This window comes from Ursus maritimus, assembly GCF_017311325.1.
Source record: "Ursus maritimus isolate PB19 chromosome X unlocalized genomic scaffold, ASM1731132v1 scaffold_X1, whole genome shotgun sequence".
In the NCBI taxonomy this organism is placed as follows: domain Eukaryota; kingdom Metazoa; phylum Chordata; class Mammalia; order Carnivora; family Ursidae; genus Ursus; species Ursus maritimus.
Genome location: NW_024423319.1, coordinates 96988582 through 97006460, shown reverse-complemented (window position 1 = coordinate 97006460; position 17879 = coordinate 96988582). Strand labels below are relative to the sequence as shown.

The window sequence follows — 17879 nt, the reverse complement described above, 5'->3', positions numbered from 1 at the left end:
CCCCCTTCTGATTACCCCCCCTTTCTTTATCCCTTTCTTCCCCTACTGATCATTCTAGTTCTTATGTTCCATAGATGAGAGAAATCATATGATAGTTGTTTTTCTCTGTTTGACTTATTTCACTAAGCATTATCTCCTCCAGTGCCGTCCATGTTGTAGCAAATGTTGAGAACTCATTCTTTCTGATTGCTGAGTAATATTCCATTGTATATATGGACCACAACTTCTTAATCCAATCATCTGTTGCAGGGCATCTCGGCTCCTTCCACGATTTAGCTATTGTGGACATTGCTGCTATGAACATTGGGGTGCATATGGCCCTTCTCTTCACTACGTCTGTATCTTTGGGGTAAACACCCAGTAGTGCAATGGCTGGATCATAGGGTAGCTCAATTTTTAACTTTTTAAGGGACCTCCACACGGTTTTCCAGAGTGGTTGTACCAACTTGCATTCCCACCAACAATGTAGGAGGGATCCCCTTTCTCCACATCCTCTCCAACAATTGTTGTTTCTTGCCTTGTCTATTTTTGCCATTCTAACTGGCGTAAGGTGGTATCTCAGTGTGGTTTTGATTTGAATTTCCTTGATGGCTAATGATTTTGAACATTTTTTCATGTGTCTGTTAGCCATTTGTATGTCTTCATTGGAAAAGTGTCTGTTCATATCTTCTGCCCATTTTTTGATTTGTTTATTTGTTTCTCGTGTATTGAGTTTGAGAAACAAACTGAGGGCTACAGAGGGGAGGGGGGTGGGGGAATGGGATAGACCGGTGATGGGTAGTAAGGAGGGCACATATTGCATGGTGCACTGGGTGTTATACACAACTAATGAATCATCGAGCCTTACATCGAAAACCGGGGATGTACTGTATGGTGACTAACATAATAAAAAATCATTATAAAAAAAAATAATTAAAAAAAAATAAATTCAAAAAAAAAAAAAAAGAAGTATTTACCAAATGCCTGCCATTTTCTAGGTGCTGAAGTAAGTGCTAGGGCACAACTGCGAACAAAAGACTCAATAGATAATTTCTTTATGGAGCTTAGATTCTAGCAAAAGAGACACACATGTAAGCAGGTAAACTCAATACTTTGTAGCAAGCGCTGTTATAGGGGAAACTAGATGTGCCAAATACTTAGTCTTCTGGCACAAGCTCAAGCATGAATCTAGCACTTCAACTTTTTTAATGAGTATTTTGGCTCACTTGTCTATATATTTACATTCCATCTCATTTCAAAAACTGATCTGTGATAGCTTTGCATGCTGAATGATTCTCCAAGAGCATTTATGGTATCGTTCTATCTCTTAACGTAATTCCTCAAAAAAAAAAAAAATCCACCTTTAACATTTCCACTAGTTTCAAACATCATCCCGGCAGATCCCCTTTCTTTCAGTTCCTGCTAAAAAGAAGTATTTCAAGTTTAACAGAGGATCATAATTATTAAGAGGAAGAGTTGTATCTTTGTGGTAATCTCTCACAAAGTACTTTTCATTCTAAGGAGCTCAGAAAATTATATTTTCTGGTTATTTCTTCAGTAATTAAGTAAGTGTGCCATTCACTTAACTTTTCTATCTAGGACAGGCAAGTCATTTTAGCAAGCCAATCAACATTTTTTAAACATTCATCATAGTACCTACTCTATAGTAAACAATTTTCTGGGCACAATGGCAAAACAAAAGTACGTACAGCACAGCCTCTGCTCTATATGAACATAGTCCTGGACCCACACTTAACATTCTGACTGAAGGTGTAGCTGGTTAAATCATATTTGGCTTTGGGAAACCTCAGTCATCACGTACACATGTTAAAATTTCAAGAGGTTTGAAACAAATGTGCAAATATCTGATTCAACCCATGATAGTTAAAATGTATCAGAGAAGACCAAAGTAGGCCCCAAAAGTATTTTGAGGTTTCATGGAAAAGATGAAGTGCATGAACAGGATCAAGTTTTAGAGTTGTAGGATAGAAGAAGGGCGTCCCAGACAAGAGAAAAGTTAAATTGCGTTTGACAATTAGTTCTCATCACAAACACACGCACACACACACACAATTGTAACTATGTGAGGTGATGGATGTTAACTAGACTTACTGTAGTGTTCACTTTGCAGTATATACAAGTATTGAATCATTACATTGTACACCTGAAGCTAATATATTATATATCAATTATATCTCAAATTAAATTTTAAAAAACTTTTTAAAGATACCCGTATATGTGAAATGGTAAGAAGCCTGCCTGTGAATAATGCTTAAGAGTAGTAACAGATAAGCCTAGAAAAAAGGATAGAGGCTAGAAAGACAATGAAAAATATTTGTAACTACTAAGTTTGGAATTTTTAATATAGGTAATGGAATACCACTATGTATTTTTGAAAAGAGAAGCCACATGATTAAACTAGTGCTTCAGTAACAGTTTGGAGGCAATATATTGAATAGACTTGCATATGGAACGAAGAAAAAATTTTCAGCCATTAGTAGAAAAAGAGTAGGAATGAGGTCCAGCAGTAGGAATATCAGAAGTCAAAATATTTGATCAGGCATCTGATATAACAAGAACTTTAGGAAAATTAAACCATAGGTAGGAAAGTCAGTACAGGTATCACATGGAGTTAATAACTGCTTAAATTGGGCCTAGAGAAGTGAAACCTTGGAGACCTTTCAGAAATTGAAATTAAGTCAATTTTATTTGAGCTCAAGTAAAATGTGGGCAAAACTGAGAAATAAATCTGATTAAGCCAAGATCATAAAAGGCTTTCAATGACTTGGTTAGAAGTTTGAACTTTGTCTTCTGGGTACCCAATAATGTCACTGATACAAGAATAAACATGAGCTTGGGCACCTGGGTGGCTCAGTCAGTGAAGCATCTGCCCTCAGCTCAGGTCATGATTCCAGGGTCCTGGGATTGAGTCCTGCATGAGGCTCCCTGCTTAGCGGGGAGCCTGCTTCTCCCTCTCACTCTGCCCCCCCCCCCGCTCGTGCTCTCTCCCTCTTTCTCTTTTAATCTCTCTCAAATAAATAAAATCTTTAAAAAAAAAGAATAAACATGAGCTTGATTTGGGGTGATGGACTTTATCTCAGACAATCATTCCTGCTCTTAAAATCATTAGTCATTGATGAAGGGAAAGAATCTATGCAGATATTCTAAAATAAGAAAGTGTTCGGGCTCCGAAGTCAAACACTCTTGGATCCAAATCCAGTCTCCACTTCCTACTGGGTATCTGTATGGTATGGGAAAAGTCCTTTATCTTTCCTCAAGACCTCGCTTCTATCCAGTACACGTGGATTAACAGTGTCTACCCTTAACACAGTTAAAAGGCTTCAATAAGAAATTGCAGGTAACGTGTCTGGCACGTAATAAGCTCACATTAAATACCAGCTGTTTTAGCAAACTGACCAAGTTTCTTTTCTTACACTGCTGGTAAGAGAGAGGAGAACTGGTAATGTTGATTTGAATGTCAATGGCATGGAAGTGAAACTAAGAGAATGGAAGCTTCCACAGACAGGAGAACATACAGAGGATAAGAGAGGATTTAGAAAACATCCACAGTAACATAAAGAAGGCTAGTCAACAGAGCAGAATAAGAACTATGATACAGAAGTAGATGATAGATCAGATACAGGAAGAGATGTGGACAGAAATAGAGAGGAAGATAGAGACAGAAGGAATGTCATATTGATAAGCTGTCCCAAATTCATAGACGTAAATCTCTCACAAGGAGGGGTGTAAAATTATAAGTTCAATTATAATTTAATTAGTGACCGTTGAGAAAACAGTTTTGATAGAAGGAATGAGGGAGAAGTCAGCTTTCCAGGGATTACAGGGCAATAGGTAATAGGGAAATTTGGTACAGAGGACACATTCCCGATATTCGGCAATGATAATGGCTAACAGTAACTGGGTGCTCACAACTCCCCAGGCTCTGCTCTAAATATTTCAATTCAAACAATTCATTTAGCCCTCATTAGAGCTCTATGGCATTAATATAATTGTCACCTTCATTTTCTCAATGAGGCAAAGGAGCCAGAGGGATATTAAGACATTTGCAAATTCAACACAGCTAAAAAGTGGTTAAGGTGGCTTTGAACCAGGCAGTCTAGCTCCAGGACCTGTGCTGTGCTATCACTCATACAGCTTCTCAGACAAGGGTGGTGATTTGAACTTGGTCATACGGCTGAGTCTCCGCTTACCTGAATAGGTCAGAATCAGAAATGAAGAAAAGAAAAATAACATCTTAAGTGTTTCAACACTCACTTTGTGTAAACTGCTGTAAGACAGATGGTGCCTTAAAGCAGCCTATCAAGATGGGAGAGGAAACACAAGTACGGGATTTCCAGAATACACGACACGTGATCGCTTCCAGTGGAAAGGTATGAGCTACTCTGCAAAAGGCACAGGGAATATTTCAAGCTAGAACAATTCAGAAAAGATCTCTTTGGAGGACACATTAATTAAACTACGCCAGGGGAAGAGAAAGCCTAGAGATATTTCAGGAGATGATAAACTGAAGGTTGGACACTGAGATAAATATTCAGATAAATTTGGAAAATTGAGAAATATGTGATTGACATGTGATCGTGGACAGTTTAAGTGACACTGTTGAAGTATTTAAATGGGGGAATAATATGAGGAGTGCTTTTAAATAGGACAGTGGTTCTCATAGTGTGGTCCCCAGACCCAAAGCATCAGCATCACCGGGAATTTGCTAAAAAGGCAACTTATCTGGTCCTGCTTTAGACCTATAGGATTAGAAACTCTGGGCATGTGGCCCAACATTCTGTGTTTTAATCAACATCTACGTTATTCTGATGCATGCTCAAGTATGAGAATCCCTGCATTAAAGGATCTGGTCATCACTAAGTCTATTCACTGAAGTTCCATTATTTCACTGTAGCTCTTGAAAGCATCTTTTACTCTGCCCACTTGAACTTAGTTGTGGCCACATGACTTGCTGCATCAAACGAAATGTCAACACAAGTGACATGTGCCACTTCTACCCAGAAGTTTTATGAACTATCACACGGTTAAACATGTTCTCAATGTTTGTGTTAAGATGACCTCTCCATCAATCTGAGTCTTCACAGAGACCACAATGAACTGAAAGCCCTACCAGCCCACAATGACATGAAGGTTGGTGAGGAAATACTCCACTGTTTTCAGTCCCTAGGACATCAGGATTTTTGTTATAAACATATAAGCTAGCCTATCCTGATTTGCCTTGGACTGGGAGGATGGTACTGAGAAGGGATTGGTTTTATGTTAAAAGAGAAGGGGCTTACTAAAAGGGAGAGATTTAAGGTATCTGTGAAAGACAGAAGAATCAGTATTTCTCAAAAGTCAGAAGAAAGAGAAATATCTTTACATGAATATACAAGAGAGAGATAACATTATTACCAAATATTAACTATTTATTTCTGGGAGTAGGGACTTGAGGGGAATTTCCACTTTCTTACTTAGTCTGTTATTATTTTTGTTATTATTATTATTATTATTATTATTATTATTATTATAGCAGGGTAATATATAATTATTAAAAGAACCAAATAACAGAAAAGCATAAAGTCTATGGCATTAGATTTTGCCTCAAATCTCATTTTCTCCAGGGGATAAAATCTTAGTAGACTTTCTACCTAGACAATTGTGTGTGTGCATTCACTACCTCTTGATCTCTTACCATATCTAGCATAGCGTTTTAAGTTATAATCACACATTATTTCTGATCCTTTTCATCATCTTGCTGGTAAGACTTATGATCACAAGGTTAGCAATGAATTCCCAAGTGTTTCTATAGCATGCCTTACATCACACAGTGACTAAATAGATGCTCCGAGGTTCAAACCAAGTTCTGTCTGATTCTAAAACTTGGGCTTTTTTAGTAGATGATGCTCTTGTGCGAGGGTTTGTAGGAGCATCTGCATGGGTACATGTGTATGTGTACATGTGTGTGCAGAGACACATTAGTATATTTGATAGCCCTTAAAAAATAATTCTCGTGGGCGCCCGGGTGGCTCAGTTGGTTAAGTGTCTGCCTTTGGCTCAGGTAATGATCCCAGGGTCCTGGGATCAAGCCCCACGGTCCTGGGATCAAGCCCCACATTGGGCTCTCTGCACAGTGGGGAGCCTGCTTCTCCCTCTCCCTCTGCCTGCTGTTCCCCCTGCTTGTGCTCTCCTGCTCTCCCTCAAATAAATAAATAAAATATTTTAAAAAAATAATTCTTGTATGTGTTAAGAAAGAGACTGGTGCTCTATGCTCAATGTCCTAGTGTAACAGAATTGGTAATAATTATAATTAAGAAAAAAAATTTCTTCTTAAAATTCACTGTACAAATATTGCTACTATATTTATTTCACTTTTTAAAATAAAATGATACAATAAAGAATCATGATTCTTTGTAAGGCAACAGCACTGACATTTCTAGGTCAAAATAAGTCTTCATGCAATGATCAATGTAGTATCTAAGGAGAAAAGCCTACAGCACCCGGTATTCCCACGCAGTCTCCCATCCAAGTACTAACCAGGCCCGACCCTACTTAGCTTCCAAGATCAGACGAGATCGAGCGTGTTCAGGGTGGTATGGCCGTAGACTAAATGTAGTATCTAAATATCTACAATTGGCCTCCAGATTTTCAAAAATCTCATGTTTTTTTCAAATACTTGTCACCCACTCTAAAGATACCAAAGCCTTTTTTCCCTCTTCCAAATAATAAATCCTAAAATAATGGGAGCCAGATTTATCATATATATTGTTTTCCTTAATGGGATATCATCACCCAAGTTGATTATCATGAATCTACAGTATTTTCAACCACTTTACATGTCTGCTAGATTGTAAAACCAGAAAGAATGGCCCCTTCAATATACATAAAGTTTGGCTAAAAGCATAGTAATACTGGGCAAAATGATGGGTTTTAGAGGGGCCCGTTAATCCTCTGAAACTGCATGCAAACCCTTCTATATTTGTACAGAAGTGCACGAGAGAGAAGTTCATGTATTTACTATATCTCCAATAGGTAGAACACCCACAAAAGATTTGGTTGCATAGTACTGTGAATATAGTAAAAACAATGAATTCTACATTTTAAATAGGTGAATTATGAATGATATGTGAATTATATCTCAATAAAACTTCTTAAAAGATGACTAGCCCAGAACTTTCAAAATAAACGTGTCAAGCCCACGTTGAAGCCCCTTCAATTCTATGCTACTACATTTTTAGAACTCATTCCGTGTCAAGTGACCCCTCTCTTGATCGGACTCAACCCCAACCAATGATCTGTTCAATGCCCTGGTCTTTGATGCTCTAGCTAAGCCTACTGTGCCTGGCCACTCTCAGACCAGCATGATGACCCAGCTGGGTGGCTACCATCTACCGCCTTTTAGTAATAGAACTCTCCATTCCAGTACTTTTGCTACTCCTTCTGGCTTACATCATACCACAATTATGACACAATCAAATTATCTTTTAGTTTTTTCAAGAGAAAAGAATAATACATTTATTCAATTCTAAGAGAGAGCCAATACATTTGACCCTCGAACAACACAGGTTTGAACTGTGTGTGTCTACATATACACAGATTTTTTATATAAATACAGTACATAAATATATTTTCTCTTCCTTATTATTTTCTTAATAACATTTTCTTTTATCTAGCTTACTTTAAGAATACAGTATATAATACATATATAAAATACGTGTTAATCAACTGTCCAAGTTATGAGTAAGGCTTCCAATCAACAGGAGGCTATTAGCAATTAAGCTTTGGAGGAGTCAAAAGTTATGCACAGATTATGAACTGCATGAGGGGGTCAACAGCCCTAACCCTGTATTGTTCAAGGGTCAACTGTATTTTATTAAAGATTCTTTGTTCCCATCAGAATGTGAACACCAACAGAATCAGCATAGGTCAGAAAAGCCTAAGGATTCCATTAGAACAAGGAGTAGGACAAGTGATCAGGTGCCAACGTCAATATTATGGAGAAAATGCAAATATCATTGCTCATGACATCTCATAGATAAGGAGAATAGCTGGTAGGCAGAGAAGACTTGGAGGTAATAATATAATTTTAGCAGTGGGCAAGACCACAGTCTGAAATATTGGAAAGGGTGTGGAAATATTCTCACACCCAGCTGAGTAGCTTGTCAGGACAATCCCATGGGTTAAGAAAGGGAGTAAATGGGAAAAAGGATTCAAGAATTACACCCAAACACTATTAAAGTAGGGACAAACTTATAAGGACACCAGCAAGAAAGACACTGAGCAGTGGACATAAGATAAATAGGCGAAGGGAAAGAATCAAAGCTCAAGGAATCCATGTGGGGCGCCTGGGTGGCTCAGTTGTTAAGCGTCTGCCTTTGGCTCAGGGCGTGATCCCCGTGTTCTGGGATCGAGCCCCACGTCAGGCTCTTCTGCTGGGAGCCTGCTTCTTCCTCTCCCACTCCCCCTGCTTGTGTTCCCTCTCTCGCTGGCTGTCTCTACCTCTGTCAAATAAATAAATAAATAAAATCTTTAAAAAAAAAATCCATGTGATACTGGATAAGTAACCTTTTCTGAGCTTCCATTTTCTCATCTGTAAACCTGATAGATTTAATAATTCATTTAATTATCATTATAATCCCATGATGCAGTTAACATTATCATCCCCATTTTACAGATGAAGAACCTGAGGCTCAGAGAGGATATGTAAATTACACGAGGTCATACTGCTAGTATAAATGGCAAAACAGAGAGTCAAACCATGCTAATGGTACCCTGTCTGTCTTGCTTCAGTCTTTAGCATTCCAGTGCATGCTAATCCAGCTTCCACCTGCCAGCTCCTACATCTCTTTGCCCACTGGAGTCCATTCTTCCTGAATGCACATGACAGACCACAAACGCCAACAACTGAATGCATGCCCTCTACCAGGATCCCTCAACCAATGACCACCAAAAATGGAGGTATAAATTCCCCAGCTTCCTCATCTCTTCATAAAATAATTCTGAGGTCAGTGTCCCACACTGTTTCCCACAATTCACCAATGGGACTGAGCCCCAGGTGCCCACCACAGTACCTCTTAAAATACACTCTTTACTGGCTTCCTTTCCCTTCCTTGTCTCACTTCCCCACTCTCCAATTCATCTTTCCTAGCATTATGTCCCAAATAAACCATGAGCATGAAGTAATCAAAAAATCACAGAGGTATAAATTTAAACTATTATTTTATTATAGCTATTAGGGACACTGATAGTTAAGCCAAAATCTAGAAGTGGCCCTTATTTTTTATCCTTTCTGGTTAAAAGTCTACCCTCGAGGGTTAGAATGTTGTTGGCCCTGAAGTAGTAAATGCAAGCTCCAATTCTCCTGAATGCCAGAGATCTGTCCAAGAGAGGAAAGCACAGAGTTTTAAAAGATTCTGTTGAATATGTTTAGTTTGTGAAGAATGGAACAATTCCATTTTGACCTCAGTAATGAAGTGAAATGACACACCGAACATTACTTTTTCTGCAAAGCTCTCCATGTTCCCGCAAGATGAAGATAGCTTCTATCTACGATAAGCTGTCATAGTACCTTGTACTTCTCTTAGGTAATACCAATCACAACTGTATAAAGTATTTACGGAGTAGTGAGTCTCCTTACTCCAGCTTGTTCGGTGGGGATAGGCACTGTGTTTCCTCTAGTGCCTCACACTATGCATGGTATATACAGGGCAATAAAATATGTGCCATGCACCCACTAGGCACAGGACAGGGAGTGGTAAGACAGACAATTCACCCTGCCTTCATAAACACACCAAATCAATTTAAGGCCCACATCTCCATCTTTAAACCCTCTCTGAAAGCTTAAAAATGTCTCAGAGCTATTCAGCTCTCCTCTACGCTACAACCCATTTCTTAATCTTTTCAGCAAGTATCTTCTAGAAAGGACAATCTATTCTCATAATTTTTCCCTATTCTGCTAAAGTTGCTCTTTGGAATGTCACCAAAACTTCCAACATGCTGACTCCAATAAATGATTCTAATCAATATCTTAGTCAATTTTTTGGTGGCATTTAGTACTTAAGTACTCATTTCATGATCAACCCCCTACCTCTGTGTCCTATCCTTCTTGGTCTCCCTGGGGCTGTATGATTTTCATATCATCTTCTCAGACATATTCTTCCATGGGTTCAACTGCTAATTATGCTAAAGATTATCTACTCTCTGTGTATTTATCAGCCAAAATCTCCCTAAGCTTCATATTCATATACACAATGGCCAAGTAGACATTTTATCACACCCATATTAAATGAGACCTATTGACTGAACTCATTCCCTCTACCTCCTCCCCAAACCTTATTCCACCTGGGTTTCCTACTCACTTGCCTAGAATATTAGCATAGAAATCCTGGCATACTTCACCTCCCTACTCAGTCATACCAAATCATTCATTAAGTCCCATCTATCAATCCTCTCCAACCCACTCAATCTTCTCCATCTACCATGTCACTACCCTACTTTGGGATATAATCATCTCTTATCTGGATGAACATTACCAGTCTCCAAATCATTATTTTTCTTCCTAAAACATGTCAGAATTTAGAATAGATTCCCATCCAGATCACTGGCTCATTAAGAGCAGGGAACTAATAGAGATGTGCCACGTGTGACCGTGGGTCAAGTTTTCCAGATCCATGTGGACACAGCCATGAAACTTGGCTGTTTCATGCAGTGATGGTACCTGCATGAGCCCTGTATGTATGTGAATTTCAATGAGGTCTAGTGTAGGTTAACAATCACTCTTCATTAGCTTTGTTTCATAATGTATTAGAGGTAGCAATCTCAGTCGTCTTTGGTCTAAAATGTAGTTGGCAAGAAAGAAAAGTTAGAAGAAAAACGTTTGTTCAGCCCATGAATGAGTAACCCTACAATTCTTTTTGTAACTTCAAATGTTCACCCTCATGAAAATTCTTTATTATCATGATGATCAACCAACATTCTAAGTTGAAACATATATATCCAAGTTTCTGATCTTGCTCTGTATCAACATAGCACTCACAGAACTCAGGAAATCCCTATAGCCACCTTAGCTTCCATCTTTCTCTTGTCTTTTGAAATGCCTTAAAGTACAAAGAAATATGTCCAGGCAAAGGTAAAAATAATTGTTGAAATGATGGTTTTGCAGACAGGGAGTCCTCAATGACAGTACAGTTCCTATGGTGAGACACTGTAATGAGTTCAAAGTGTTTACAACTTCAATACCGCCTGTCAAATGCTCCCTTCAATGAAGTGGATTCTTGGCTATAAGCCACAAATGTACTTTCAGAAATAAAAGCATGTGAATATACTCGTGTTTCTATTATTGGACCAAGTGAGGCAGTGCTTTTTTATTTCTATTTAAAAAAAACTTTCCTCAATATATTCATAATTTCATAAGTGTTTAAAGTAATAATGTAGTTATTTACAAAGCAATCTCTCACTGTGATCATGATCTGTATAAATAATATAATCATATAATGTAAGTAATATAGTCTAAGATTTTCAAGGTTGTTTTCTACTAAAGTTAATAGGCTATATAATTCTGTAGCCTATTAATTTTATTAAGAAAAAGTTTGCCTCCAAGAGAAAGAAACAACACAGAGCTAGCATCAAAGAGTGTAAAATAAGAGATGAGTAGACAACACAAACACGAATTTATAAAATCTTAAAATTATTACTTAAAAATATTTTTGGAATTACCTACTTCTTTCACCAAATCTACAAATTGTATTCTAACAAATGGTGACAATCAATCTTAATTTTTAGATTGAAAACTATTTCTCTTTATACAGATACTAACATGTTTTGGTCTGGTATATTGGTAGGGGTAAAAAGTCTTTTGGGTAAAAAAATATGGATATGTTTAGACACAGTTTCAAATAGCTCCACGGGGTTGCGTTCCTAACCTGGGCTATGTTACTCCAAGGTTCTACCTAAAGACAGTAAGATTCCATATACAAATCATGGATGGGCTTCCGGGGATACATGAAAACTGGAAAATGTATGCAAACTATGTTGTTCTTTTTTTTTTTTTAAAGATCTACAATACCCAGCAAAATCTCAAACGGATCCAAAAATGAGTTAAGAAGCAGTGGTCGAAGGCAGGCTGTTTCTCAAACTGTGCGTTGAGATCAGCATCAGCATTACCTGGGAACTTGTTAGAAATACAGAATCTCTGGTCCATCCCCAAATCTCGCTGATCCATAACTCTAGGGGTCAGACCCAGTAATCCGGGTTTTAACAAGCCCTCCACATGGTTCTGATGGACACCGATGTTTGAGAATTTTTTATTCAGTATATTTGGGAAATTTATATATTTTTAGAAGCTTCCTGGGGTATTCTCACAATTAGCCAATTTTCTACCACTGCTCTAAGGCAGAGCTACTCAACTATGGCTGGAGAACAAGAAGCATCAGCCTTATCTGTGAGCTTGTTGGAAAGAGAATTTTGACCTCACTTCCCAGAACTACTAAATCAAAATCTCTGAGGGTGAGGCCTAGGAATCTGTTTTAACCATCTCTCCAGATAATTCTAATGCAGACTAAAGTCTGAGAGGACAGTAGCGGCCCAGAAAAAAATAGAGAAGGTGACTGGTTAGGTGACACAAACGCATACAGCTGCATTTAAGCTTTGAAGAGCTTTTAATACTAGAAAAAGTTACCATTTGTTGGGAATTTATTATGTGCTAAGCACAATAGCAAATATAACATGTTTCATTTTTATCCTTAAAGGAAAATTCTGACACTGGAGTTATTAATCGTGTTATACAATTAAGCACACTGAGGACCAGAGTTTAACAAATTTACATAAAATAGCAGAATCAGCCAGAGTTTGAACCCAGGCTCAATGATTGTGATTTTAACAACTAAATCTATACAACTTTAGAATACACATGTTGAAAAGAGTCTTAGGGTTAGGTAAACCCATGCCTTAAATGTATCATTTAAGAAAAATTAAGACTGATCACTCAAACAATGAAGGATGTTATGAGGTAAATCAAGTAGCTACCAACCCATGGTTTAAAACAGACTATCAGTTTTCAGAATCTTTTACCTCTTTGGTTAAGTTTATTCCTAGGTATTCTATTCTTTGGGGGGCAATTGTAAATGGGATTGTTTTCTTAATGTCTCTGCTACTTCATTATTAGTGCATAGAAATGCAACAAATTTCCGTATATTGATTTTGTATCCTACAACTTCACTGAATTCATTTATCAGTTCTAATAGCTTCTTGGTGGAGTCTTTAGGGTTTTCTGTATATGGTATCATGTCATCAGCAATTAGTGAACGTTTTACTTCTTCCCTACCAATTTGGATTGCCTTTTTTTCTTTTTCTTATCTCTTTGTTGTGGCTAGGACTTCCACTACTGTATTGAATAAAAGCGGAGAGCAGATATCCTTGTTATCGTTCCTTACCTTAGAGGAAAAGCTCTCATTTTTTCACCATTTGGTATGATGTTAGCTGTGAGTTTTTCATATATGGCCTCTACTGTGTTGAGGTATATTCCTTCTAAACTCACTTTTTGTTGAGAGTTTTTTTTTTCAAGAATGGATATTGTACTTTGTCAAATGCTTTTTCTGCAACTATTGAGATGATTGTATGGTTTTTATTCTCTCTCTTATTAACATAAAGGAAATTGAAGATTACACAAATGGAATTCCATGCTCATGGACTGGAAGAACTGATATTGTTATAACATCCATACTACCCAAAGCAATCTACAGATTTAATGTGATCTCTATCAAAATACCAACATTTTTTTACAGCACTAAAACAATCCTAAAATTTGTATGGAACCACGAAAGGCTCCAAATAACCAAAGCACTCCTGAAAAAGAAGAGCAAAGCTGGAATTACCACAATCCCAGATTTCAAAATACACTACAAAGCTACAGTAATCAAAACAATACGGTACTGGCACAAAAATAGACACAAATATCAATGGGACAGAGAGTCCAGAAATAAACCCAAACTTTTATGGCCAATTAATCTACAACAAACAAGGCAAGAATATATATGATGGGGAAAAGACAGTCTCTTCAACAAATGGTGTCAGGAAAACCGGACAGCTACATGCAAAAGAATGAAACTAGACCACTTTCTCATACCACACACAAAAATAAACACAAAATGGATTAAATACCTGAATATGAGACCTAAAACCATAAGATTCATAGAAGGAATCATAGGCAGTTATTTCCTTAACATAAGCCTCAGCCACAGAAACATTTTCCTATATATGCATCCTCTGGCAAGGGAACAAAAAGGCAAAATTAAACTATTGGCAACCTACTGAATAGGAGAAGATGTTTGCAAATGACATACCCGATAAGCGGTTAATATCCAAAATTCATAAAGAACTTATAAAACTCAACACCAAAAAAACCCACAAATAATCCCATTATAAAATAGGCAGAGGACCTGAATAGACATTTTTCCAAAGAAGACATACGGATGGCCAAAAAGTCTCACGCACTGTTGGTGGGAATGCAAACCTGCTGCAGCCACTGTGGAAAACAGTATGGAGGTTCCTCAGAAAGTTAAAAATGGAATAACCATACGATCCAGTAATTCTACTACTGGTTATTTACCCAAAGAAATTAAAATACTAATTTGAAAAGATATATGCACCCCTGTGTTTACAGCAGCATTTATAATAGGCAAGATATAGAAGCAACCCTAGTATCCATTGATAGATGAATGGATAAAGATGTGGTATGTATGTATGTGTGTATATATATGTACACATGTACATATATGTATACACATGCATACTATATACACATATATGTACATATGATCATATGCATACTGTATGTACATGTTACCGTATTCATATATATATTACTACGTATAGGAAAAGAAATTAAATTACTGGGACTACACCAAAATAAAAAGCTGAGCCACTAAAAAAGAAATATTTCCACTTGCGAAAACATGGATGGAGCTAGAGAGAATAATGCTAAGTGAAATAAATCAGACATACGATTTCACTCACATGTGGAATTTAAAACCAAACAAATGAACAAAGTAAAAGAGACAAAAAAAAGACAAATACAGAGAACAAATTGGTGGTTGACAGAGGGAAGTGGTTGGGGAAATGGGTGGAATAGACAAAAGGGACAAAGAGCACACTTATCTTGATGAGCACTGAGAAATGTATAAAATGTTTTATTACATTGTATATCTGAAACTAATACAACAGTGTATGTTAATTACACTTCAATTAAAAAAATAATGAAAAAGAAACAAGGAAACATAGAAAAATAAATAAATAAAACACAGTATTAATGGGTGTGGACAGGACAAGTATAATATAGGCAGCTGAATTCTTATTCAAAAATTGCTCCCTTAAAGTAATAGAGCTTATACATGTGAACAAATTGGACATGTTCTGTGATGCAAGAAGACAATTAAGTCAGTCACTGTGAAGACCAAGCATCAAGTCACTTCCTTCGAATCCTTCACAGCGCTCAGATTAGCTACTTTGCCTGAAGCACAACACACGAGTACTTCCTTCTTCCCACTATGGGTGCTAACTAGACTGTTTGATGTAATGAAGTGACTAAGAGAAACTTTTCTCCCATTTGGGACCTACATAGCAAATGCCCCATTAGGTCCTAGATGCCTCAAGGACCTAAACATGAGAGGCCAATGCAGGGAAGGAATACGCTTGTTATTTTATGTACTACGGGTATGAGATTTTTTTTTTTCAAATTAAGTAGGCTGATTAGTAAATGTAAGAGTTAGTCTAAGGTGTGACTGAATCACCGTAATATCCATCCTTTGAGAATTGTGACTCAAGAGATGGGAAAAGAGAAAACGAATGTCCAACATCTTGATTGTCACTGACACTTGTGAAATTATCATTTGACAAACCATGATGAAATAATCTGGCAGGAATCCAATACACTAATGAATCACTTAATTAAATAAAACTCTGTCTCCCCAACTAAATAGTATGCAATGATAAGAGCTCTACTCCAATACTTATCTAGAAAATAGATGTCTAAGATTTCTTTCCTTTATGACTTTTTAACAGCCAACCTGGGTATAATAATGATATTATTTAGAATTTATATGGTCAACACTCAATTGCTCACAGGGTTATTAAACAGTTTGTAAATTACCTGTTTTTCCCCGCTTTCTGCCTGCAAAGATTACATTTCTTATTAGCATTTTCTTAAGAAAATGGAAAGAGAATAGAAGGCAATGAAATGCAAATGGCCAATATTTCAAGTTCTTAACACCTTTAGGACAATATTTGAAGATCTTTGCTAAACTGAAGCTTTTGGGTTTCCACTTGATTTAATCTATCCAAGGTGGCAATAACTAAGGTAGACAATAAAGCAAAAATAACTAAAAATTTATTTTATCTATAAAATAACAATGAAATGGCAACCTATTAACAGCCAAAAAAAACTTATTGACTAAATAATGAGCATTTATGAATATTATGGTTCATCATAAAGACAAATTTGCAAAGTTAACTTAAAAAATTGTGTCTAGTACCACCTATACCAAAAAGATTAAACATTAGGAATTAGCAATTGTAACTGTTATTTGAATCATTAAATCATAATATGTTATATTATGACATAGGTATTTACATACAGTTCATTGATCTTTTTTAAATGCGACTGTGAGCCTTCTTGTGAGATTAAAAGACAGGATCCTTCCTTAATTTTCATTTTTACCCCAAGAAAACTAATATAGTTCTCCATACATAGAAGACACTCACAAATGCTTGCTGATCTAGCTGTGAGTTACAACATTAAAAACAGTTATGAATTTTTTCCCACTAGAGGAAAATCATGTATATTGCTAATTTTATATTAATCATGGACCCTATGAAAAGTAACATGTCATTAGATCCAGAAGATATTATCATTTCTGTCATTTTCAATCTCTATTCACCCTTGAGAAAGATCAAGTTTCTTCTCATTAAAAGATAAATTTAACTAATTATAAAAATTAAAATGTAATTCTCAGAAAAGTGAGAAAATTTCTCATATTTTAGTATGAAGTGAAGGAAAATCTGATTTACATTTGGAAAGAAGAAAAATCTACTTATTTTAGAAATAAATCAAGAAACATACATAATCCCTACTTGGTATGGTCTTTAACAACATGACAGTTTATATGATAATTTACAATAGAGTGCTATAAATCAAATACTTGTGTTTCTTCCATGTGTGAAGTTTTAGAAACACAGAGAAGTGTACAGCCTTGCTCATATGATGTGGGGAAAGGGAGCAAAGAAAGAATAAGAAGAGAAAGTGGTTATGACCTCAGCAGTTAGGAGAAAATTTGGGAAACTAAGGTACTGTTAATATATACGGAAGCATTCCTGAATGAACAGGCTAATTCCGAGAGATCCTCAATTTTCACCAATACCCTTTGCCTTCTTAAATATATGGCAAACCATTTAATATTTAGAATGCAACTAAGTATATTCATATTAAAAACAGTTAAAATACAGAACATTCTCTTCTATACTGCCTACTAAATCACGTCTTGATTCTCATTATCGTCACAGTTGATGAAAACTGAGTATGACTTGCTCCAAACCCCATGGACCTCAGCATCCCAATCCCACGCCACTCTTCCTCTGGCAGTTGGCATTCCAATCACCCAAACCTTCGTTTCTCACATTCACTTAAGCTCAGGCTTCTCTCTGCCTTGAACACCTTTGCATCCTCACCTGTATTCCCCCCCACTTCAAGAATCCACTTTCTCCCTCTACACCACAAGCTAGTACCAAAACTCATCCTTTAGATCTTTATCTTTTTTAATAATTTTTTATTATGTTATTTAGTCACCATACAGTATATCCTTAGTTTTTTATGTAGTGTTCCATGATTCATTATTTGCATATAACACCCA

General features: G+C 36.7%; 1 protein-coding gene and 1 non-coding gene across 2 annotated transcripts in view; both read right to left on the bottom strand.

Moving 5' to 3' along the window:
* DMD (dystrophin) overlaps positions 1-17879 on the bottom strand; it is a 1667815-nt gene that overhangs the window by 1564003 nt on the left and 85933 nt on the right. The window lies entirely within an intron of this gene.
* On the bottom strand, positions 6468-6586 carry LOC121103780. Its single transcript, XR_005836046.1, has one exon. It is a non-coding gene; the product is annotated as a 5S ribosomal RNA (ribosomal RNA).